The sequence below is a fragment of the Ailuropoda melanoleuca genome, chromosome 20, assembly GCF_002007445.2.
Source record: "Ailuropoda melanoleuca isolate Jingjing chromosome 20, ASM200744v2, whole genome shotgun sequence".
Taxonomy (NCBI): domain Eukaryota; kingdom Metazoa; phylum Chordata; class Mammalia; order Carnivora; family Ursidae; genus Ailuropoda; species Ailuropoda melanoleuca.
In genome coordinates this window covers 21,770,726-21,791,404 of record NC_048237.1, presented here as the reverse complement: position 1 = coordinate 21,791,404, position 20,679 = coordinate 21,770,726, and the positions used below count along the sequence as shown (strand labels likewise).

At 35.1% G+C, this 20,679-nt stretch overlaps 1 non-coding gene and 1 pseudogene across 1 annotated transcript; both read left to right on the top strand.

The window, feature by feature from the left end:
• Positions 1-20,679, top strand: part of LOC109488504 — a 181,014-nt pseudogene that overhangs the window by 1,334 nt on the left and 159,001 nt on the right.
• Positions 20,007-20,113, top strand: LOC117797327. Its single transcript, XR_004622260.1, has one exon. It is a non-coding gene; the product is annotated as a U6 spliceosomal RNA (small nuclear RNA).

The following is a 20,679-nucleotide window of genomic DNA, read 5'->3' as shown; positions in this document are numbered from 1 at the left end:
CTGGGTTTCCAATGCATTTACAATCTAATCTCCAGGTTCCCTACACGAGGACATCAAAATGTATGATCACAAAATATTTAATGTAATCCAATCAACCCACCCACTTGGATACTGTATTGATCTGTTGGGGCTGCCATAAGAGAATACCAAAGAGTTGGGTGGTTTGAATAAGAGAAACTTATCTTCTCGCAGTTTTGGAGGTTAGAAGTCCAAGATCTAAGACCTTCAGGGTTGGTTTCTGGTGAGATGTTTCTTCCTGTTTGTGGATGGTCACCTTCTCATGTCCTCACATGGCCTCTGTGTTCATGCAGAGAGATAGGGGGAGAGAGGGAGAATGATCTCTGGTGTCTCTTTTCTTATAAGGATGATAGTCCTATGGTTTTAGGGTCCCACCCTCTGACCTCATTTAACCTTAATTATCTGCCTCATGGCCCTATCTCCAAATATAGTCATTTAGGGGTTAGGGGTTTAATATATGAATTTTAGAGGAACACAATTCAGTTCATAGTAGGTAGCCAATTCCACACAAACGAGGAATTTCAGTTACATTAAAATAATATGCTAAATGTCAAAATCTGGCAAACAAGAAGCCAGGAAACCTTTGAAAGGCACCTAAAAATACTAACCAAACACACTGGTTTTCTATGTAACAAACTGGTCAGAACTTTTGAATTGAATCAGAACTTTTAGTTGACAACCTCAATTGAACTAGTCAGGTAAATGTCAGGATCAATTGCCTTGAAAAATAATACAATATACTAACACAATTTTTCCTCAGAGGTTTTTGGGGTTTTGGTTTTGTTTTGTTTTGTTTGTTTTGTTTTGTTTGAGACACATCTACTCTGTTGGGGCAGAACAGTTAAACAGTCTAAGAATCAGTTTTGGTCAAATCAATCAACCATGCTCATTTACAAAAAAACAACTTTCAATCTCTCTGAACCCTGCACTGGCTAAGGTTATAGCTCATCTAAAATTGTATACTCCATCATTCTATGATGGTTCAGAAACCATGTGCATCTATCAAGCTTAAACTATCAACTAGGTGGCTTTAAGAATGTTGTAGGTACTCACTATATATAAAGACTGAAAGAATAAGTTCTGGCTGTTGTATCTTTACTTCATTCCACAAAGACACTTTTTTCATCACAATAACCCTACTATGAAAAAATAATTTTAAAAAATGTATTTCCTAATGTATCAAGAACAACCAAATTGATATATAGACAAATAGGCCATCAGAATTCTCACAAATATTAATAACCATGTTGAGCAATCCCAAAGGAAGAAAAAGTTTAACTTCATGTCGCTTTTCCAAAATGCCTTGGAGAGAATTACTGGTGTTCAAAACCACTTGAGCTTCACAAATGCTTTAAGCATATCTTTGTATTTTACTTGAATATTTAGAATATTCAAAACATTGTTGTGATTGGTTTTCAGAATGAAACCATGAATTAATTAGAAACTTAATCATTGTTATTTCAAGATAGAATAGACTTTTTCTCTTTTAGGTACCACTTATAATTAACATTTTTCCTGCTCTCCTTTCATGAAATATTTTATAAGTTATCAGGACCTTTAAAACACTTACTTCTTTTCTAATTTTACTATGCTAAACTAATTACAAAATGAATTTTTTATTTCATAATTCTTTACCATTTTTATTCACCCTCTGGGTACTGAATTATAATTAATTCTGCTTTTCTTTCTCTAATAGATTTATGTGTATTATCATATATATTAAATTTTCTGTTCTGTAACTTTTTTCATTTATTGCTTTGCACACTGACAATGTGCACTTCATTAAAAACATGTAATCCCTTAGCTGCAATCAAGGCATAATTGCAAATCTTTATACTATAATAACATGCATGTTCTTCATATTTTATTACAAGAACTCCCCATTTCACTTGAAAATTCTGGAGTTCCTATCCTCTTAAATTACAATATGGAATGAAATTTAAGAATTCCAAGTTCTTATGACAAAACTACTAATAATCACATCTATCTTTTTTTTTGTCTGCTAACACTCTTAGTTAAAATGTACTTACTCATCTATTTATTTTTGTCCACATGACATTTAGATTAATTTATATAATTAACACAACATACAAAAGGACTGAAGTTTTTTATCTGAAAGTGACAAACATCTTATGATAAGATGAAGAAATAACACTGCTGTTAAACTAGATTTTTTGAACCAATCCATACTTTCCAGAAGAAGATGTATAGTACAAATAACTCAAAAGTCCAGACTTAAAGAAATACACAGTACAGAATGCAATGTAGCAAGACATGGAGTAGTGGGACTAAAAATAGGGGTTTTCTTTCCAGACGGTAATTCACAGATGCTGTTACTCTCTCCTTCACCCTACATGAATTTTGGTAACATTCTCCTAACATGTCCATAATTCACACAGTCCCTTCAGGAGTTTGCAGGTTAGTAGTATCATCCAAACTTGCAAGTTTTTTTTTTATTTGAAGTATAGTTGACACATAGTTTCATTTATTGCTTTGACACATTAGTTTCAGGTGTACAACATAGTGATGAGACAAGTTTATATATTATGCTATTCTCACCATGGCTGTCACCATACAACTCTATTACAATTCCATTGACTATATTTCCTATGTTGTACATTTTATCTCCATGACTTATTCATTTCAAAACTGGAAGCCTATAGATCCCACTCCCTTCACCCATTTTGCCCATCCCCTACACCCCTTGCCCCCTGGTAACCATTGCTTTGTTCTCTATATTTATGGGTCTGTTTCTGCTTTTTGTTTGTCTGTTTATTCATTTGTTTTGTTTTTTAGATTTCACAAAAATGAAATCATATGTTATTTGTCTTTCTCTGTCTTATTGCACTTAGCATAATAGCCTCTAAGTCCATCCACGTTGTCACAAATGGAAACTTGCCAGTTCTTCTAAAAAGAAGGAGTGAGAAGGGGTTCTTGGGGATAATTGAAAGCATTCTGCAAACATCTGCTGGGAATTTCAGTGACAAGTGATCGTTGCAGTCAGTTCATAAACTGTTTAGCACCATAATTTAAAAAAATAAGACCAAGCTAGTGAATCAGCTTTATAAATTAGTCCTTTCATCCAAGTAAGTGGTAACGAGGTTCAGTAAAAAGTATTTTCTCTTCCTTAGAACCCTTTCTACTCTGTCTACACAAAGTAGTTTCTTTACTGGAAACTAAGTCCATTTTAAAGGGTCAACTGAGGTTAATAACACTCAAAATGATCAACAACTGACCATTTTTCATGAGATTAAAGAAAAAAATCACCCCTAGAAAGTGAAGTTCCTCAAGTTTGGAACACCTTTGCTCTCTTATAATCTAAAATAAGTCTTTCAAGTGGGCACTTCCTAACATTTACATTCTTGACTTTGAAACCTCTTAACCACCTCAGTTCTTTTCTGCTCTTTCTCTGAACTTGCTTGGTCTACCTTTGATGTATAAAGTGTCCCACCCCTACTAAATATATTAGATTAGAACACTAAACTCCTCGGGTCTAGGACTATCCATATCTTTAGAGTTCCATGAAGGCAGAAGACTCATCTGTTTCTTGTACCACCATTTTGTCCAGAATGTAGCAGTAAAATAAATAAAAATCTAAAGGTCCCATACCTCTCCAATTCCACACATGGTCATTCTTCACAAAGGGTTTATTATAGCTTAGATGTAATTCTCTATGGGACATCTTGCCTGAAATTTCAAGGCTGTGATGGGCACTCCATGAGATCCTATGGCACCTTGTGCTTACCCCTATGACATTGTGCAATTGTCTTTTAATCCACTGTGAGGTCCTTGAGAACAGAGGCTCTGTCTTTTGTTTTTATTTCCTCAGTAACTACTACAGTGTCTGGAACACAATAGAAATTGTGTATTTGCCAAATTCATGAAAAAGAAATACAGTAGCTCGATTGGTATGGTAACAATCCCCCCAGCAAAATAATATAGGAACTATGCTGCAGAAATGAGATTATATTGATAAAAGGGTCTGCATCCCTGTTTTGCCAGAGAACTCAAGGTGATAGTATGTGATAGGGAGAATAACGACCTCTAAAGATATTCACACCCTAATCCCCAGAAATTTTTAATGTGTTCCTTTACATGGCAAAGGGTCTTTAAGGTGTAGTTAAGTTTAAGGACCTCAATAATGGGATATTACCTTGAATTATTCAGGTTGTCCCAAACTAACTATATAATCTTTAAAAGGAGAGAATCTTTCCTGTCACAAAAAGATGTGGCAATAGAAGCAAGATTCAAGAGATGCTGCTGTCTTTAAAAATGGAGGAAGGAGTCCTAACCAAGAAATTCAGGCAGGCATGAGAATCTGAAAAGGACAGGAAAATAGATTCTCAACTAAACCTCAAAAAAGGAATTCAGCCCTGGAGACACCTAGATTTTAGCCAAGTGAGACCAGTCTAGGACTTTTACAGAACGTAGCATAATAAATTTGGGTTGTTTTAAGCCTCTAAATTAGAAATAATTTATTATGGCAGCAATAGGAAAAAAAAAATACAGAGCCTGAGTCTGCCTTCTCAGAGGCTGCATCCCCAGACACATCTGGTGTTTTTTGTGTTGACTTCAAAAGTTTTTTATTAAAAGCCAAAATGAGCACATAGATATAAGTACTGATTCTTTATTTTGGTAAACTTCTTGGTAAACAACAAATTCAAATAATGACTAAAGACTTTTCCTCAAAATAAGATAGCTTTACTTATATCTGCTCTTCCTACTTACTTTAGAGGAAGGTTTATTCAGACAGAAAAAATAATTATGTTATAAAATGAATAAGTCAAAAGATGATAAGTAAAACACAGGGAATATACTCAATGATATTGTAATAATACTGGATGGTGAAAGATGGTGACTATACTTATGGTGAGCACTGCATAGAATTGTTGAATTAATATGTTGTATACCTGAAACTAATATAATATTGTATGTCAATTATACTTCAATAATAAATTTTTAGAAGAGAAAAATTGTTTAAGCTTGTTCAACGATTTAGTAGAATACAAAATATATTGATCCATCTTCCTTCTATAAATTACATGATATTTCTGTTGTTTTTAGAATGGATAATACATATTACTAATATGCACAAGAAATATAACTTGTCTATAACTCTGGTTCAAATTAGAATTTTCCGGTGTCTCCTTACATCTCCTGCTGGATGTGTGCTGATTTAGATAGAGTGTCAGTGTGGTGTCCAAACTCACCCTACTCTTATGGAAACTCTATACCATCATACCAATTTTATAGTCTATTAAAGGGATCATTTTGTTGTTCTAGTAATAACAAGTTCCTAAACAATATTCTAATATTTTGTTGAGAATAATATACCATTAAAGTTTTACCTTCTTCTAATAACTGTCACCATAAGAAAAACCTGAACCAGATATAAATTCATTAGCAAAGTGTCATGTGTTATACAATTTTCTACTCAGATCAACTCAAAGAACATTTCTGCTGAAGAAGGAGCAACATAACATGGGCAACAGCAAGATACCCAAATACTGGCTATCATCGTTAAGTGAAAATATTTCTTTAAAATACACACTTGACAGTCAGAGGTTAATATTAATAAGTGTGTCACTAGTACATGATGAAGGTTACACTTCAGCCATATTTTTTTTTTTGGTTTTTTGTTTATATGTTTTCCCATATTGGTTACATCATGTGAAACAATTTGCAATTTCTTCAGTCCACAAAACATGATTTTTCAAAGAAACTTGGGAGCAAACTCCTTATTCCACTCCACTTGAAGGGTCATAGACCCACAGGATACCATAGAAGGTAAGGATGAGGCACGAGGGGAAAATTCAAAGTTTCAGAACTCTGCTTCCCCCTACACAGCCCAGAAGCTACCCCACAGTCAGAATGCCCAACATCACCTCAGAGATGGGAGGTTTACCCTGAATAAATTAAACTGAGAGGATCTAAACTCAGGACCTCAAGAACATTTGGCTTGAAAGAGGGGTTGTGTCTCAAGATTGGAATGTGGGGATTCAAGAGAAATCTGCATATTGAATGCTAAGACCCTGACTCCATTCCTCTAGTCCAACTTTAAGAAGGCTGATATACAGAATTACACTCTTTAGGCAAGGGCCCAAATGACTTTAGGAGGGAAACATTCTCCAGATATTGATACTGGAGGTTGCCAAAGTGAAAATTCCAGTTTGTCATATGCAATCACCCTGTGGTTAAACTCATTTGTCAAAAGGACCTGCTTTCCCACACAGAGCTCCCAAACAATATTTAATAACATTCCTAAAGATGAACAAAGAACAAATGTCACCGGACTTTTGTGAAAATCTTCAAAATTGAAAGCAAAGACCAAAACAAATAATTTTTCATAGTGACTGTCTGCAAAGAACCAGAAAATACTTCAATATGCAATTCTGTATTCTTTGGATATGGTTTCAGTGAATGTATATTTGTTTAGTTTAAAATTTGAGATGTATATAACTACCCAAAGAAATCTACTTTTGTTCTTTTGTCTGGATGACCACAAAGGCAGAGAGAGGCAAGTCAAGCTTCAGGAAAGAAGTTCTCTACATACTTGTAGGGCAGACACTGTGTACTCTCTAGCACCTGTCAGAATTTGAGATCTCACAGAAATCCACTGACTCCAAAACCATCACAATTCAGTCCCTTGGCTATTTCATAACATACCAATTAGTACACCATATTTCCTTTCTCTGTGCAGCAGATGGTGTCAGAGACAGTTTGCAAGACTTCTGCCTTCCAGAAAGATTTGATTCAGCTTGATTAGCTTCATGAATTGCTTATCAAGGGACAAAATGAAGACAAAAAGGATATTATGACTAGACTTTCCAGTTGGTGAACATACAGTAATCAAATTATTCCAACCAGTCGTATAGTATTTTCCTACATGCACATGGAATGTTCCACAGTAGAATACCAGATTAACCATCCCTGTGGGAACAGGAAGCCTATGCTCAATTTATTATGACTCTGAGTTGATTTTTACTAACAACACTGATGTTATAAAACAAATCATAGAATATTGGAATATTATACCTGATCTGACTCAGTAAGCCTTTTAAAATACAGTTGGCTCTTGAACAACACAGGTTTAAATAGTGTGATATATGCAGATTTTTTTATATTACAAACTGTAAATGTATTTTCTCTTCCTCATGGTTTTCTTCATAACATTTTCTTTTCTCTAGCTTACTTAATTGTAAGAATACAGTATATGATATATATATAACACACAAAATTGTGTTAATCAACTGTTTCATTATCAGTAAGGCATCCAGTCAACACAGGCTAGTAGTAGTTAGGTTTTTGGGGAGACAAAAGTTACATATGGATTTTTTTACTATTTTTTACCTAACCCCTGCATTGTTCAAGGATCAATAGTAATTTATAATTGGAAAGTGAAATTGTATTTGAATCAGTTAAAAATAAGCATCTACATTTCCTAATTTATATATTCTGAATATTAACAATTTGACTTTTAGATTCCTTTATTAGTTAGGGTAGGCTAATTGCTATAAATTTCAAATTCAAATATGTATAACAGAAATAAAATAAAATAAAATTTTTTTCTTGCTCAAAACCCAAAGTGACCAGATGGGCAGCTTTCTCCCAAGTGGTGACTTAAGGATCCAGTGTCCTTCCTTCTTGTGGCTATGCAATCTGTAATGTGTGGCTTTCAGAGTCACAGGGCTTATCTGCAATGTGCTACAGAAGAGGGAAAGGCCTAGAGTGTCATGCATAGTTATAGTGTCTCTAAAATTGCCAAAACTGAGATATTTTAAAGAGTGGAAACACCACTTGACAACAAGTGTAACCCGTAAGTGTCCTAGACACATTGAGATAATGATAACCCTATGTGTGGCAGATTTTATGGACGAGGCCTGGAGTGGTGTCCTTCACTCCCGCTCACATCCTACGTTATCATAAGACCACACCCGGTTGCAAGGTAAACTGAGAAATATGGACTTGGCAAGTCCCCAGGAGGGGAAGGATATAGACTTGATCAAAGCAAATCAGCCAGCCTGTTTTTAGTATTCTTTTTTCTTTTTTTTCCCCATACTTAAGTCCATACCAAATGTTCTACATAAAAAGATGCGTTCATTCCATAGTGTTGAGAAAAAATCCTTGTCCTATGGAGCTTATATTCTAGTGTGGGAAGTAGTAATAAACAAATAAATAAAAAGTACAGTGTCAGGTAGTTATACAATCCATGATATGAAAAATAAGTCAGGAAAAGGGTAAAAAGTAAATAAGGAACTGTTTAGAGAGAAGAGTCAGGGGAACCTCATGGTGATGTGGAGAGATACTCGAATGAAGCATAAGGAGGTGTTTGAGCATTTGAGTGAAGAGCTTTGTAAGCAGAAGCAATGAAAATAATATATATTTTTATAAAGGTGTCAAATTACTCAGTCAAAAATTATTCTCCTTTGTGTTTTAGATAAATCTAATAAATAGTGAATCATGACTATCACTACCGACTATGTCATATTTTTTAAGAAATCCTTAAAATGGTGCTTCATTGTTCAGCCTTTCTGAGAAATTTTAACTGAAAATTTTCATACAATTAATGTTTTCTTCTTTAAGCACAAAATTATACTCTTTTAAATCCCTATAGTAGAAACTCACTACAATAAAGAACACTGTTCCCCCCACCCCCAGATTTCTAAAAGAAATAACTGATGACATTTTATACTCTATTACTTTCAGTTGTAAATAACAGAAATCCAACTCAAATTAGTCCATGCAAATGAGGCAGTTGTATTGGCCCACTGGACTATGCAAAATCTTGATTCAGAAACTTTTTCTCTCTATCAAGACTTTTTCTGCATTCCTTATTTAGTTTCTGCCTGACCTCACTTCTCTTATTTGAGATGACTTCCTCCAAGATTGTGGAGGAAGAATGAAGTGCCTTACATTATCCGTTCTTATTCAGCTTGCTGCTTACATTATCCTACTCTAGCAATCCCAAAAGAACTAGAAGACCTCTCACTCTCGGTACATAACACAAGGAAGCATTCTTTTTTTTTTTTTTAAGATTTTATTTATATATTTGACAGAGAGAAGCAGAGAGAGAGAGGGAGAAAAAGCACAAGCAGGGGGGAGCAGCAGGCAGAGGGAGAGGGAGAAGCAGGCTCCCCACTAAGAAAAGAGCCAAACTCCGATCCCAGGACACTGAGATCATGACCTGAACTGAAGGCAGATGCTTAACCAACTGAGCCAACCACGCACCCCCACAAGGGAGTGTTCTCATTGGCTTTACTGGAGTCACATGCCTACCCCTCGCTGGGTGGTGACATGTCCATCTGCACAGAAGTGGCTGAGAACTAGTTTCCCAACAGAAGGGAAATGCTATTAACAGAAGAAGGGGAAAGTATTTCTGGACAGACCGAAACAACAAATGCCCACCCCAGCCATCACTACAAATGCTGATTATTATAAGAAAGGTACTAAGTATTAAGTACTATGTACTGTGCAGCACAAGTATCAGAATCAGGTGGACTTGAGTATGAACACTGGTTCCACAGATTACTAGCTGTGTGACTTTGGTCAGATTGTTAAACTTCTTTATGTTTAGTTTCTTCACCTGTTAAATCTTCACAATAATAGTACCTAACCCATAGTTCTTGGTACAAATTAAAAGAACATTTAGTTTGTGCTCAATAAATGATTGTATCCTTTTAATTTCACATGTTTTTCAATGAACTTTCACAATAGTCCTATGAAACAAGTATTAATATCTCCAATTATATAGAAATTGAGGCTCAAAGACGTCAGTGTCTGTGCCCAAAGTAACACACCTGGTAAGTGGCAGATCTGGAATTGGGTTCATGTCTGCAGGATTTCAAAGTCCATCCTCTTTCTACCAGACTACATTGTCTTAATTATTACACAATGCTTTATAATAGTTTTCAGAGATTACTGAAGTACAGAAAGTTACTTTTCCCTAATTTAAATGAGATCCTCCTTGTCCTCTTTACATTGGATTTTCATGCCTTCAACCTGGTGATCTATCAGTTCCTGTTACTGTCCGTGAGCTGTGACCATGTTTGAACAGAGAAAGCAAGTTCACTGCAGACAAGTGACACCAGAAATTATACATTTGAAGACTCATTTTATTAGCTTACGTTTTTTTGTTGTTTTATCTTAAACCAGAGTTTAGAGACCTAAATTTAAAGCCCTCTTTTAGTATCTGAGTCTTGGTTTCATCATTCATACATGTGAGATATCATCTACTTACAGAGTTGTAGTGGTGTTTAAATGATATAGAGCATATAAAAGTGTTTTCTAAGGTATAAAATGCTAAATAAATATCAGACATGTTATTAATACTACAGTTGAGAATAAAATTTTTTTTAAAGATTTTATTTATTCGACAGAGATAGAGACAGCCAGTGAGAGAGGGAACACAAGCAGGGGGAGTGGGAGAGGAAGAAGCAGGCTCATAGCAGAGGAGCCTGATGTGGGGCTCTATCCCATAACTCTGGGATCACGCCCTGAGCCGAAGGCAGACGCTTAACCGCTGTGCCACCCAGGTGCCCCGAGAATAAAAATTTTTTATCAGCTCCTTAAATCTTAGTATGATCAGGTTTCAGATCCTATACAAAGAGTAGCTTCAGAAGTTGAAAGAGCCTGGGTCCTGAACAGGTAAGACAGGGAAAGGAAAGTAAGCTCCACAGTAAAGAAAAGGCAATGAAAAGGAAGTCTGAAGATAGGAGAAGACAGGAAATCCTTCATAGTTCTGCCTATGGCCCTAGCAGTGCCTATTTCCCTATATATAAAACACAAATACTCAATTACGCATGGTTAAGAGAGTAAGGTCCTCTCCAGCACTCTCACACAAATTTAACTAAACTACAGATAATTTTCTTAAAATGTGCAAGTTCAGAAACAATTTATAGTATATATTAAAATATCCATTTCAACAGGTGAACTTTGTGCATTAGCAAATGAAGAAATTAACACCAATAAATTGCTTTGGATACAGTATTGTCACTTGTGTGCTATATTAATTTACTGCACTAATTAACTTACTGTCTCACACCAAATCAACATGCCCTCTTTGGGATGAACTCATATTAACATAGACTATATATGACTTGCCTCAACTCTTTATAAAAATATTCCTCAACATACAGACAGGCATTTCCAAGAATTTGTGTATGGTGCAAAAATTTCCATTATGTGAACTATTACTCCAGTATATATGATACCATTTAATTTTAGCATGTCTAATTATATTGCTATCAGTCCTATGTTTGAGCCTCTCTTTTTTACTTATATTTTTTGTTTGCAGGAAGTAAAGACATACCGAAACTACTACCTATATCAAGTGTGGTATAGTACAGAAGCAGAAATCTCACAGAATTGAAGAATAAGATATACTGTAGCCAAGGCTCATGGGAACAGAAAAGGGACTAGAGATAGGATGCTTTTTCTATCTCTTAGAAATCACAGGGTTTCTTTGATCTGTGCTTCTCTTTTTCATGGCTTTTTCACTTTGTTCTACACCTATGTTCCATTCTTCCCTTCTTTCAACTTACTTTTCCAAGTTATAGCTCAGTATGGCTACCTCTGCTGAATTTCTATGACCTTTCATCTCAAGTGCCTGTGACAAACTAACTGCAAAGTCTTAGTTCAAATTCTTTGAAAGTCTTATTGGTTCAACCCATTCTAACTGATTAGTTTTCCTTGGGATAGTTTGTTCCATATCTAACCAGTTATGGCCAGGAGAAAATGTTCTACAAAAGACGATCTTCAACAAAGGTTGTAAACAGAACCAGCTCATTTATAAGACAGTTTGAGAACCTTCCAATTTCAAAAAGCAGGATAAATTTAGAACTTCTTTCTTCACCTCTTACAAGTTACTTAAAGGAAACAAGAAAAATAAGAAATAGAAATGAATATTGATATTCAATGAAAATCAAAGACAACTAAAATTCACAAATCAAAAAATAGATTAAATATTAGCAGCATTAAGGATTATATAGGAGTTCATAACAATGAATACCTGGTGCTGTTGATCTCAGAAAACCAAGATATTCAAGATTAAAGACTCTTTTTTTCAGCTAAAAACCAAAATCCCTTATTTCCAAAAATGGAAAGGCTGAATAGACTGGCAGGATGAGTTTTCATGGAAGCAATTTGGTTTTGAGAACAAACAGACAGTTCTAGGAAAGGAAACACATAAACAACGCACTTTTGCAGGAATTTATCAGTTGGTGAGCCTTAAGGGAAAAAAGAAACAGTATTAATAGCCCCACAGCTTTGTCTCCCCTTTGGTTGGAAAAACCTCAAGGCCAAAATAACCCACATACAAATCCCTAGGCAACACAGAAAGTTCCTATGAGCCTACAACTCAGCTTTGACATATTCCCTACATAAATACCCTGTAAGTAGCTGGTCTGGGAAGAGCTTCACTTATTCCAAGATGAGCAGTCAGAAAGGACGCAGCATAGGATATTTACAAAGACAGTACATGAGAAAAATAATAGAAGAGGGGAAAAAACTAAAAAAGTTACTCATGAGAAAAATGTTTCCCTGGAGCAAATAAAAATTTTAACCAAATGTGGTTATAATAAATGTGGTTATAATCATAGATATTCCTAAATAACAATAAAGGAAATAGAGTACAAGTTTAAGAAAAATATATCAAGATGAAAGGTAAATAAAAATATGATTTATGTTATCTGTGCCTAGGATCAAATATACAATTTAAGCTGATAAAGTAAGTATGAGTTATTAACATATACAAATATGGTGACAGAGAAAGGAAGGGTATGGCAAAAAATAGATTAATCTCATTGATCAAAGTTAGAAATCAATAGAAACTATCTAAAAAACAGAATTGAAAGAATTATATCAAAGTGTGGTTTTAAGGAAACTAATATAACAAAAAGATAAATCTTTCAATTTAACAAATAAACACACCCTCAAAATAAAGAAAATGCAGATCTGATCATGAAAGAGCACCTCAAAAATTAAGGCTAAGATATATAAACTATAAACTATAAAAAAAAGACAGACGTAATACTAAACACATTTTCTATAATTATAAATGCAAAAGACTAAGTTTATCTATTAAAAGAAAAGTATTTTCAAAAGATCAGTAAAGGCAAAAAATTTTGTTATATATAAGACATATTTCAAAAAAGTAATTTGGAATGTCAGAAAATAAAAGGCTATGCAAGGTAAACACAAATAATTTAGTATTAAACAACATTTAATTCAGAGCAAAAAAGACTTAAATGAAATTCTTAAATGAAATTTAAAAGATGGCATTATTCTTAAAGAACACAATTTGCAATGAATGTAACTGTTAAAAATATTTACGTATCAAATAAAATAGTATCAGCTTACACAAAGCAAAAGTGACAAGTACACAAAGAAAAAATTGAGAGCAACATATTAATAACAGCAAGCTTCAATTCACCTTACTCAGTCCATGATAGATCAAATGGACAATTTTCATTGATAAAAATAGCAATTAACTAGGTAGATTTGAATAATATATATTGTCTTCTGTATTCTGAAAAACAGAGCTGACATTTTATAAGGTCAACATTATCCTGATACTAAAATCAAACAAGGACATCACAAGAAAAGAAAACTACAGGCCAATATCCCTGATAAACATAAATGCAAAAATAATAAAATACTAGCAAACTAAATTCAATAATATATAAAAAGGATCATATATCATGACCAAGTGGTATTTATTCCAAGGATGCAAGGATATGTCAATATCCACAATTCAATCAATGTGATATGCCACATTAACAAAATAGAGGATAAAAATAATATAATTATCTTGGAGTTCCCCAGGTGGCTCAATCAGTTGAGCATTCAACTCTTGATTTTGGCTCAGGTCATGATCTCAGGGTCCTGAAATTGGCTCCGTGCTCAATGGAGGAGTCTGCTTGTCCCTCTCCCTCTGCCCCTCCCTTCCCCTCCTCCCCAGCTTGTGCACGCTCTTTCTCCCTAAAATAAGTAAATAAATAAAACCTTTATTAAAAAATCATATGATCATCTCAATATATGTAGAAAAGGCTTTTGACAAAATTCAACATCTATTTATACTTTTTTTAAAAAGCTCAACAAAGTGAATATGAAGAAAACATACCTCAAAATAGTAAAGGCCATACATGACAAGCTTACGGATAACAGCATACCCAACACTGAAAAGCTGAAAGCTTTTTCTCAAAATCAGGAACAAGACAAGGACGCCTACTCTCACCATGTTTTGTTTGTTTGTTTCAAGTGTTTATTTAAATTCTAGTTAGTTAACATATAGTTTAGTATTGGTTCCAGGAGTAGAATTTAGTGATTCATCACTTACATGCTTGTCACAATAAGTACCATCCTTAATACCCATCACCCATTTAGCTCATCCCCCACCCACCTCCCCTCACCAATTTTATTCAACATAGTTCTGAAAATTCTGGCTGGACAATTTAAACAATAAAAAGAAATAAAAGACATTCAAACTAGAAGGGAAGAAGTAATGATATTATATACAGAAAGTCCTAAAGATTCAAACAAAATGCTGTCAGAACAAAAAATTAATTCAGTAAAGTTGCAGGACACAAAATCAATATGCAAAAATCAGTTGCATTTCTGTATACTACTAACAAACTATCAGAATGAGAAATTTAAATATATATATATCCCATTTACAACTGCTTCAAAAAGAGTAGAATACCCAGGAATAAATCTAACAAAGTATATGAAAGACCTATACATTAATAAAGACCTATACATTAATTGATAATTAATGAAAAAAATTGAGAAAGACATAAATAAGTGGAAAGATATTCCACACTCATGGATTGGAAGAATTAATATTGTTAAAATGTTCAACTAACCAAAGCAATCTACAGATTCATTCCATTAGAATGAACACTTGTAACTAACATAATGTTATATGTCAATTATATCTCAATAAAAAAATGAAATAATAATAGTCATTATGTGCTAACATTAATAAATTTTTAAAAAAAAGTAAACAGCAACTTATATTCCAAAAACAAAAAAAATAATTACTGAGAATAGTACCATTGTTTTACATTTTTGCAAAATTTCTTTAATATTGGCTTAATGTAAGATAGCTGAAATCTCATATCTGCTTCTGCATTCAATCTGTTACATGTCACATAGCCTCAGGAGAATTCATGTATATATCCATAAAAGAAAAAAAGTGAAAAAGAAAAACAGCGTATTAGTAGTATCATGAATACAGGTTTGTTTAATTTTTATTTTTTTTATTATTAATATATAATGTATTATTTGTTTCAGGGGTACAGGTCTGTGATTCATCAGTCTTACACAATTCAAGCACTCACCATAGCACATACCCTCCCCAATGTCCATCACCCAGCCACCCCATCCCTCCCACACCCCTCCACTCCAGCAACCCTCAGTTTGTTTCCTGAGATTAAGAGTCTGTTCTGGTTTGTCTCCCTCTCTGGTTTTGTCTTGTTTCATTTTTTCCTCTCTTCCCCTATGATCCTCTGCCTTGTTTCTCAAACCCCACATATCAGTGAGATTATATGATAATTATCCTTTTTCTGATTGACTTATTTCACTTAGCATAATACCCTCTAGTTCCATCCACGCTGTTGCAAATGGCAAGATTTCATTTTTTGATGGCTGCATAATATTCAAGTGTGTGTGTGTGTGTGTGTGTGTGTGCACGCGCACATATCTCACATCTTCTTTATCTATTCATCTGTCGGTGGACATCTGGGCATCTGGGCTCTTTCCATAGTTTGGCTATTGTAGACATTGCTGCTATAAACATTGGGGTACAGCTGTACACTCAGATCATTACATTTGTTTCTTTGGGTTAAATACCCAGTAGTGCAATTGCTGGGTTGTAGGGTAGCTCTATTTTCAACTTTTTGAGGAACCTCATACTGTTTTCTAGAGTGGCTGCACCAGCTTGCATTCCCACCTACAGTGTAGGAGGGTTCCCCTTTCTCCTCTTCCTCACCAATGTCTGTCATTTTGACCCAACAAACCACTTAAAAGGGACACCAGTGGTCTCAAGACCACACCTACAGAACCACTCTTCTTAGAATTGCTCTCTTTGCCACATCCCTCCTCACCACAATCATTCCAGAGAGGTAAAGACCTAGCAGAGTAATTTCTGCTGTATGACACTTAAAAGGGACACCAGTGGTCTCAAGACCACACCTACAGAACCACTCTTCTTAGAATTGCTCTCTTTGCCACATCCCTCCTCACCACAATCATTCCAGAGAGGTAAAGACCTAGCAGAGTAATTTCTGCTGTATGACACTTAAAAGGGACACCAGTGGTCTCAAGACCACACCTACAGAACCACTCTTCTTAGAATTGCTCTCTTTGCCACATCCCTCCTCACCACAATCATTCCAGAGAGGTAAAGACCTAGCAGAGTAATTTCTGCTGTATGACACTTAAAAGGGACACCAGTGGTCTCAAGACCACACCTACAGAACCACTCTTCTTAGAATTGCTCTCTTTGCCACATCCCTCCTCACCACAATCATTCCAGAGAGGTAAAGACCTAGCAGAGTAATTTCTGCTGTATGACACTTAAAAGGGACACCAGTGGTCTCAAGACCACACCTACAGAACCACTCTTCTTAGAATTGCTCTCTTTGCCACATCCCTCCTCACCACAATCATTCCAGAGAGGTAAAGACCTAGCAGAGTAATTTCTGCTGTATGACACTTAAAAGGGACACCAGTGGTCTCAAGACCACACCTACAGAACCACTCTTCTTAGAATTGCTCTCTTTGCCACATCCCTCCTCACCACAATCATTCCAGAGAGGTAAAGACCTAGCAGAGTAATTTCTGCTGTATGACACTTAAGGGACACCAGTGGTCTCAAGACCACACCTACAGAACCACTCTTCTTAGAATTGCTCTCTTTGCCACATCCCTCCTCACCACAATCATTCCAGAGACGTAAAGACCTAGCAGAGTAATTTCTGCTGTATGACTCTCTCCATGTGTCCACAGATGACTAGTTGAGTGGTAGAGAAGGAACCCAAGAAGACTCAAACCAACTTTCTCCCTAAAGATGTTATAATTAAGATAGAAGGATAATTAGTCCTTTGTCCAGCTGAATTTGTAATATACAAACACAAGACTGTGTGGCAGCGATTTTCAGCACATCATGTAGATTGTACAGAAAAAAAAAAAAAAGTCACTCTGAAGAGAGAACACAGTAAGGCAAAGGATTGAGCAAAGCAGAAGCCAGAGTCAGATAATTTGGTAATGCTTTTAATTTGGCATCACCTGGTCCAGGTGCCTATGGCCTTCCTGCTTTGTACTATAATCAACATCTTGGCATTCCAATAATAATGCTCCATTCTCTGTTGGTCTCATCACGTTGGTTTCTGACACCAAGCAGAAACTTAATACTTAATGGTTTACTTAATGAATTAAATGGCATCTCTTCTAGAAATGAGATGTAGATATTTATTTTTATGGTTAACATGGATCTTTCAAAATGTTTCTAAATATAACTAATATCTGCTGAATATAACTTCACTTGCCTTAACTGTGCGAGTTTTTCATAAACATTATCATTTAATTCACACGACAATCCAACAATGAAAATAATGATCTTCATTTTTCAGATATGGGAGATAAAGTTCAGGAAGATTGCTTGAATTGCATGGTTTACAAATCACACAGATGGAATATTTAACTTCAAAGTCCATACTTTCTCCTGCAAATCATGTCGAACTCATGGTTTGTATAACTTAAATATTAAACTCAGTTGAAGAAAATCAGTCAAATAAAAACAAAGTACACAAAATCTCAAGTAAATAACAGTCTACATGCCCATCTTCTCAACCATTCTGTCTCCTTGCACAGAGTCTGAATAATGCCAACGAATCAATAAGTATTTTTTATTTACAAATACAGGAAGTGAATTTGACTTATTGTTGAGAAATCATAAATGTGACCAGGAAAAAGGGAGCATACTGAAATTTCCAGACAACTTTTTCCACTGGGCAAACTCTTGCTTCCCTCATCAAAAAATATAAATGATCATAATAAAATTCCTTCACTCTTCATTAGGATTTATATCTAAATGTATTCCCTGATCATAGCTCTTGAGAAGAAAAACATGAAATACTGTTCAGATTCTATTAAAATTTGTTTAAAATATTTTATACGAAATGATATACTAGAAAGTTTACATATATCATTTCATTTGATCCTCATTACAAAGGAGGAGAGTAAAGGGTACACATAATAGGTAAACGTCCTTGGATTACTATGTCAATAACTGTAAGTTCAAAATTAGAGGCCAGATCTGCTAAATTCTGTGTGATTTTCTTCACAGCTGTGTCTTCCAAAGTGGGGTCTATGTACCCAAGAAGTATACAAGATCATCTACTAGCATGAAAAGACATTATTAAAAGTTCTATTTAGGCTTGCCTCAGTGGCACAGCGGTTAAGCGTCTGCCTTCGGCTCAGGGCATGATCCCGGAGTTATGGGATCGAGCCCCACGTCAGGCTCCTCCGCTATGAGCCTGCTTCTTCCTCTCCCACTCCCCCTGCTTGTGTTCCCTCTCTCGCTGGCTGTCTCTATCTCTGTCGAATAAATAAATAAAATCTTTAAAAAAAAAAAGAAATGTATAGTATAAATTCTATGCTATATATTATATATTTAATTTTAATTCTTATTTTTGCTTTATGACTTATAAATTATATGAGTATAGTAAACAAGGGAATAACTTATACATAAATATATGTTCATTGAGGAAATATAAGCAAAAATATTTGTTGATGGGGGTCATAGTAAAAAAATACACTATACCACACCGCCTTTCTATGACATGTCATTCTATTCAAAGCACACTATATACACACACCCACACCCAAAATTAAAGGAAGATACTTTATAAGATCTTTGTCTATAGCCAGTAGATGCTAAAACTTGACATAGATTGACCTTGTTCCGCCCCTCATAGATGTAAGCTAGAAAATCCTCCACCTGGAGGCCCTAACTCTAGACCTTTCTTCTGGGAGCTTTTATAATCCAGGCTACCATATCTTCATGAACTTAGATTTCTAGCTTCTCCATTAATAGGTCAAAAACTGTTCAAAGAGGGCTGGCTGGGACTCCAATAAACACGATGTATGGTATCAGGAATAAAAGAAAGTTTAAAGAAATAGAAGAACACTTACTTCAGATATTTTAGAACTCTTTCCAATTCTTCCCTATTAAACTAATTTGAAACAAATTCCAAAATTAAAGTTAAAAGTATTGACAATCAGTAGGAGATTTTCAGAACCTTTAAAAAACATTCCAGCATAAACATAGCAGCTGATTAAAGCCAGTTCCTTAAGCCCTACTTGTTAAAAACAAAAACGGCCAGTTACAAAGCAGAACCTAAGTAAATGACAAGAAATCAATTTAAAGGAAGTAAAACAGGGGCGCCTGGGTGGCTCAGTCATTAAGTGGCTGCCTTCTGCTCAGGTCATGATCCCAGGGTCCTGGGATTGAGCCCCGCATCAGGCTCCCTGCTCGGCGGGAAGCCTGCTTCTCCCTCTCACATTCCCCTTGCTTGTGTTCCCGCTCTCGCTGTCTCTCTTTGTCAAATAAATAAATAAAATATTTAAAAATAAATAAATAAAGGAAGTAAAACAGGCAGCAGAATATTATCAGAAAAAAAATTAAAGAGATATGAAGGAAAAAGTAAAATCTTATGTCAGTTCATACTGAATAGCCTATTCATAATAGCAGATTCTTCCAAGGCTAAGAAGGGAAAGCACTGTTGAGGGGAAGCTTCTCAGTTTAAGCCATCCTAGAATATAAGACCACAATTAATGTCGATAGTGTAAACAGGTAAGACATGGGAAAAGGTAAGACTAAAGGCCAGTAGGCCAATTTGGGGATCCAACAATGTCAAACCTCCAAAAATCTAATTATCACTTTATTATATCCACTGCTATCACAAGGCAATAAAATAAAGCCAGGAATGCTTGCTTTGTCAGCATATATACTAAAACTGAAATGATACAAAAAAGATTACTATAACCTCTCTGCAAGGATGACATACAAATTCTTAAAGTGTTTCATATTTTTCTTATTTTTTTCAAAAAGGAATTCAAGAGGGATGAATCAGGAACTAATGGATTAATTACATACAAGGGTTAAGTGGGAACAGAGTGGAAGGGATCGTGGAGAGGGTGATGGCTCTTTTCTGAATATTTATTATATGAAGTTTTGACATTGAATCATGTTGTTTTACATACTCAAAAAATAAAATTTGGGGCGCCTGGGTGGCACAGCGGTTAAGCGTCTGCCTTAGGCTCAGGGCGTGATTCCGGCGTTATGGGATCGGGCCCCACATCAGGCTCCTCCGCTATGAGCCTGCTTCTTCCTCTCCCTCTCCCCCTGCTTGTGCTCCCTCTCTCGCTGGCTGTTTCTATCTCTGTCAAATAAATAAATAAATAAATAAATAAATAAATAAATAAATAAATAAAATTTAAAACACTAGGAAAATAAAACCTCGAGTAACAGAAAAAATATGATGTAACTATATCCCAAATTAAAAAAAAAAAGCATAACTACATTGAAGGGGAAAAATAGAACTAACCTGAGTAACTTTGGAACACAGTACTTTGACTATATATGCTGAGTCTGAAGCC